At 43.4% G+C, this 6,448-nt stretch overlaps 1 long non-coding RNA gene across 2 annotated transcripts; it reads left to right on the forward strand.

Annotated features, from left to right (window-relative positions):
* The first annotated feature begins 4,258 nt into the window (after positions 1-4,258).
* Positions 4,259-6,167, forward strand: LOC118439168. Of its 2 annotated transcripts, XR_004837262.1 has the most exons (4): positions 4,259-5,584; positions 5,713-5,776; positions 5,886-5,910; positions 6,006-6,167. It is a non-coding gene; the product is annotated as an uncharacterized LOC118439168 (long non-coding RNA). The 2 variants fall into 2 exon arrangements; XR_004837261.1 differs by having other exon boundaries at positions 4,259-5,776.
* Positions 6,168-6,448: the final 281 nt, after the last annotated feature.

The raw sequence follows: 6,448 nt of genomic DNA on the forward strand, positions 1-6,448 counted from the left end.
GTTGTGGCGAAGGTACGGCATTGAGCCACGCCCCCACATGCGGTTGTCCCAGGGCAAGGAGACGAGCTTTATCCTCTGGAGTAGATGCTCTATTTCTGAGGTGGTTGATAGCGGCCTCTTGCTGAGGCACCTCCCACGAGGCCTGAAAACCTCTAACTTCCGGCGGGGGAAATTCTGCGGGTCCCATTGGATTCCATCGCTCTTCTCCTTCTTGCAATGCGGTGTCGGTGCCATGGAGGTATGGCGGGAGTAGGCGTTCTACAAGGGAGAGGACACTGTAAGCGGACGCGAGAAAACACGGAATCGCCACGTTTACAGCGTGCCTAACCCCCAAGCCGCCATCGCCGACGGGAAGGGAGGACTGAAGCCAAGATTGCGGGGAAAGTGAGCAGTTGAGGATACCCTCCATTGACTCCTTAAGTTTGGCGTCATATAGTGTGAGGGCGTCGAAACGTTTCCAAGTCGGGGCCCACCGCAAAAAATAAATAAGGCGGGGTGTAGAGATGGACGCCCGAAGGAGGAAAAACGCAGAGTGGGAGGAGAGTTCAAGGAGTCGGGCGCCCAGTTTGGCAAGTTGGTCGGTCTTTGTCCCCACCACCGACTCGATGGCCTCGTCAGTAAGCGGGGCGCCAAGCAGGACGGCGGTTGCGGGGGATATCTCCTGTATCCCTGGCGCCAGCTGTCGGAACCGCTCCAAAATTTTAGAGCGGGAATGGTCGTCCGCTCCAAGCACACCTACTTCACATTTGGCGGTATTGAGAAGAAGCCCGAAGTCGGCTCCCATGCGAATAATTGTATCCAATGCCTCGAGAACTTTCTCTGGAGTGTCCGCTAGAGTGGCATCATCCAAGTACCACAGATTCAGCTCAGTTTCGATAGCAAGGATGATGGGCTGGACGACCAGGGCGAAAAGTGCGGGACCTATCGGATCTCCTTGTTGGGCCCCGCGGCGGGAGGAGATGGGTGTGTCCCCATAAAATAGTTGTGAAGGCGAGGAGTACGCCTGTGACAAAAAACGGAACATTGAGGGGAACCTTTCATGGATAATAGTAAGGATCGTGTCCCGCCGAATCTCATTAAAGGCGTTTGAGAAATCCAATTTCAAGAAGGCGTTGGCTGTTGTGTGCTTGTGGCCCCAATGCGGGCCGCATGTGCCGCTGCTTCTGCTCCTCCCTTTGTCCCCACCCCCAGCTGATGTGGTGCGAGGTATTCCGTCAGGCGGGACGACATCCTGGCAACAGCAATTTTAGAAGCCAGACGTCGCCACATATTTCCAACCGCCACGGGCCGAATTCCACCCGTCTTCTTCTTTAGTGCGGTGAGGGAAGCCCCGTAGAAAATGGGGCAGAAAGAGACCGGTACACTCCCTCTGAGAACAACATTTATAAAATTAAGCAGGGCGTCGATTAGATTAGTCCCTGCTTCTCCTTGTTCTACCGCGACAATATCTTTCAAAATTTGTGGGCGGAGGGAGTCCAGACCTCCCGCCGATCCTGGCAGGAAGCTTGCGATGGCTGTAGTGACCTCAAGCATCTCCACCGCTGCTGGTTCCACTGAATTCTTTGGCGGTACGGGATAATTTGTAGGCTTCGGATGTGGCGGGTGCTTGGCGATTAGCGCATCAATCGTTTCCTGGGTCATGGGGGCAATCGTGTCATCTGAGCAGGCAAGTCGAATTGCTCCCCGGACATCGCCATCTGCCAACTTGGCCTCAACTTTCTTGGCGACACTCTCAATCACTCGAGGGGGCTTGGCGGGAGGTCGTTTTTGTCGTGGCGGAGGGGTGGTCTGGTCCACTAGCCACCTAGCAACCCGTGACTTGACCCATGTTGTCAAATTCTTCACCTTATCGGTCTTCTGGGGGACAGGAAGACACGCATAGGGGAACAGAAAGAGCTTTCCCCATACTTCTTCGGTGTTGGCAGTGGTCACCTCCTCTAAGACCTTAGTGAGGGCCCGCGCCACTTCTTTTCTGGCCCCTTTTGGTACTCTTCGTAGTGTGGGTGTGGTCATCTTGAGGCGAGAAAGGACTTCCCCCCAATCCTGCGACATTGTCTCCTCCGAGGCTGGCGAATCCATCCACCGCATTCCCTCAAAAAACGTGTGAGCGTCTGCCCCAGTCTTTCGACGGCTCATGACGTTGGGGAATAACTCCTTTATGCATTTTCCGAGGGTGGTCTCGGCGACTCCACCCTCTCCCGATTGGTCAACGAAAAGTGCATAGCGGGCGAATATATCCGACTTCCTTAGTTTTGAGTTCTGGTCCGGGATTAGGGAGTCCTGAATCCATCGACGCGCTGAGGCGAAAGTGTCTCTCTTTGTCACGCCAGGAGATGATGGCGACACCGACGAACGGCGGCGTGCTGGGGCAGAGAGAATTGATGTGTCCAACGGTGCTGGGCCGTCATTCACATAAATAGGAGGCCCGGGAGGAACCATTTCACTCGCAGACTCGCCATTCACAATCGCTGAGAAGACCGGGCCGATGAGCGATTTTCGTGGTCTGCCTCTTGGACGTGATGACACTGACGTCGCGTCCCCCGAAGGTTGTGACTCGTTGTCGAGTGCGTCACCCGAAATCCCGTCACGTGATGACATGTAGACCTGTAGGGAACCCTGAGCGCGAAGAGAGACCAATTGGACTCACGCAGGGACCCAAAAAAAATATTAGTATATTGGGCTCCTTTTAAAACGTTGCATCACACAAAAAAGGAACGGAAGGAAAAACTTTCTTGCCTTATTTAGGCACTTAAAGTGCGTGAGGATAGCCAACCCCGCAGGTCACGGTCACTCAGAACTCCGCGCCGTGCCCTGGGGATGCAGGGACTACCCTCCTTCACTAACAGAGTAGTGGAACCCTCCGCAATGAAATTAGGCACTGGTGACGAAAGAGACAAACGAGTTCACTCGTGAAAATAGGGGCGGAAGTCCAGTCAAAGAAGCCGAAAATCCGGTAAGGCCTACAAGGTCACCAGGGTGAGCGAATTTACCCCAACTTTCACTATCACTACTTCAGAGGGCCGAACGGGGAAGCAGTAGTCCAGTTTTTAGAAGTGGGGGTGGTCGGTAACTTTCAAAACTTTGACACAAAAATTATATTCCGCGAGAGCAGAAAAAAGACGTGCCTTCTCTTCTCCAGCCTCTTTTTCATATGTACTATACTATTCATATATACTATTTAATTAGTACATACATATGTACATAAATACGTCTATGGGTGGTGTATTAAAAAATAGTTATACTTAAAAATCACATCAAAAATATTCAGTCACATCACATATCTTCTAGTTGAATGGCCACTTAGAAGAAAATACCGGCGGCAAAGTTCACAGGGCCGCTTTGGTTTTCGTCACGTGGAAGAAAATCGCTAGAAAAATTGAACTTTACTGCCAATATTTTTACTCATAGGGGGCATTCAACGGAAAGACAAGTGTCATGTGACTGAATTTTTTACTCGATTTTTGTCTATAACTCGCTAGACAATCTCGGTGTAGCTTGGAAAAAGTGTAATTGTTAGTCTGCCCAAAAAATAGATACCTATATGTCAATTAATCAATCAATCAACACATTTATTCAATTGTGTACATATCCATTGTTGGACGCCGTTCTAAAAAAGATGAATAATCTGGCTGCCCTGGTTCAAGTTTCAATAAGAATACATTTTACTTGTTAATAACTGACCTATCCAACCACGTAATACACATGCGAACTTATTTATGTAACGTTAACTAACTGTGACAGTGTCAACAAGTTTTTAGGATTAAAATATTTTCAGTACATAAAGGGTGGGCAACTTAAGAGTGGTACAGTGGCGCTTTGACCATATTTCTGGTATCGCTGCTACGATTTCTATCATTTTGTATTTTTTAGACATGTCATACGAATTGTTAATGACTGGTACAAAAAGAGCTCAAAATCGTTTATACATTCCGAGGAATTCACATTTTTAGAAAATCTTAGGTCGTTGAAACAAGTTGGATTTCTTCCGCATGCATAAGGATTTCTACTCTTTATTATTTTTGTAATTTTTCTGATAAGTTAAGCTATCAAATTCAGAAAATCAAATTTGAAAAAATTTGCATTTCTCCAGAAAATTGACGAAAAATTAAAATCCCTGATTACGTGACACGGAAAGTTGAGTATTATTTACCCTGGAAAGGCCAAACGAATTGTTATTTAGCTAATTTGGCATGAGTTACCTAGAATGCATCCCGTTGGAGAGTTCGGCATCAAAAACAAAACAAAAGTCCTCTCCAGGTAGTCAAAGCTTTGAAGAAGCCAAAATTTTTAATGTTTTGACAAAAAATTTCCTCCACCCTGTATATTTATTCGCACAGGGTCAATATTTTTCCTGGTTAACACCAACTTATGTGGGGAGATACTACATGATATATATGAAGCGTAGTCCTCGGAGGACGAAAGTTTGGAACTACTTAATTTTAGGTATGCGAAAAGTAGTTTGGTGCAGAATTCACCATGCTACAAAACCGTATATAACTACTGTCAAATCAAATGAAATAGAGCACTGGGTGCTATCACAAGGCTTACTAGGTAGTTGTTAATAAGTGTGGAAAATTTCATTCAAATTCGTCAAGCCCTTTTGATTTTATGACATTCTAAACCCAACAATTTCCGACTAGGTGCTGTACCACTTTTAAGTTGCCCACCCTTTATTATGCTAAAATAAAAGCTAATTCCCGAGGTATGAAATGCACAAATTTGTGTATAGACGACAAAATTACAGGAGCTAAATACAATTATACAACATGCTTAACATAATATTCTGACAAAGTTGTCGATTGTACAAATGTAAGTAAAATTTTTAGACGGATGAACTGCTTATTTATATATAGACAAGTTTTGATAAGAAGTTGTAGATAAGGAACGTAAGAGAATATCTATTTTGGACATGAATACAAATCTTGTCGGGTAAATGTTGAACTTGTTCATGAGACAATAGTGAATTATCCGATTCAGACATCGTTAATGTGAAATACCAAAACCAGCCTGTTTTCTACAAGTGTGCACGCAATTATTATAAAAGCTAGCTACTATACATGTCAAGCCAAAATGGTGTATTTGTCGGTGGTTTCTACATGATGCTTACCAGGTCTCGCACGTACACGAAATGGTTAATTTCAAATGAAACTCCAATAGAATTATTGCAAAAGCAACGTTCGAGTTAAAAAAGCAAAGACATGTAGACTTATACACTCTTAGAAACTGGGTATTGATCTCTGAAAAATTTTAATACCGTCGTGCTGGTACAATCACGCAATCACGAATGGGTATTAAAATTTTGCGAAAAATCAATACCACGAGCTTGTACGTGGAGAGTATTAACTTGTAATACCGAGTTGGTAAAACATCAATACTGACTGGTACAGATTTTATACCACGTTCACCCAGTCTCAAATCAGTCCGGTATAGATTTGTGCGCGAGATTTGCAATCACCTCACACTTGCAGTTGCAAATCGTTCTCTTTTTAAAAATAAGTGCTTCAAAATTATTTCGGCTAGGGAATTATTTGAGGGGAAGAAATTGACTATTCCGCTGGAAACTTTGACACGTTCTTATTAAAGGGTAAGCTTAAATTTATTTTTTCTTTTCGTTTTATCTTTTGCTACGTATTATATTAATCGGAAGGATTTTTAAACCACCAATTTCGTCATAGTGTCTGCTTTGTATTAATTAAATTGTTTTATATTTAGCGAGATCATCAACTTAGCCAATTCCGAGTTCCGGTCGTGCATATAGGATTCCGGATAATTTTAGGTTGGTGAATACATTTACAAATCAGAATGACTATTGAAATTAAATTAGACATGTGTAGATATTCTAAAATATTTCAACTAATTGACATTTTGCTTATCACTTATTTCAGTTGGATATTTCCTATCGAATTAGGAGTAAGATAACTTTAAATTGAAAAATATATAAAAATAACTGCCTCAAAGTGTGAATTATTTACACAATGTATTGTTTAAATTGCTTGTGCGTTTAGAACCAGTCAGCTCAACTCTTCCACATTATTGTTTGTGAGCCAGTTTCATAATTAAGTTATTCCATTATATTCCATCCAGTTGATTTCCATTTTTTGTAAATATTTGTCATTTATAATTGGCTGATTTGTAATTTTATCAAATAAATAACGTTAAAATCAATACCAACCAGTACTAAACCGTTATTTTTCATACTGCATGGTATCAATCATCAATACCGTATTAAGTGTTTTAATACCGCTGTGTCTTAGGTTGCTACCCTTCGGTATTAATAAACAATACTACCACGAACAAAAATCAATACCGCAAGTGACGTTTTTATACCGTAACGGTATAAATCCAAAATAATACCGCTTGGTATTAAATCAATACCAAAACGGTAGAGTCACATATGAATACCGCGTGGTATTGATCTGGTATTGATTTTTCTAAGAGTGTATAAGTA

This window comes from Folsomia candida, unplaced genomic scaffold (genome assembly GCF_002217175.1).
Source record: "Folsomia candida strain VU population unplaced genomic scaffold, ASM221717v1 Fcan01_Sc031, whole genome shotgun sequence".
In the NCBI taxonomy this organism is placed as follows: Eukaryota; Metazoa; Arthropoda; class Collembola; order Entomobryomorpha; family Isotomidae; genus Folsomia; species Folsomia candida.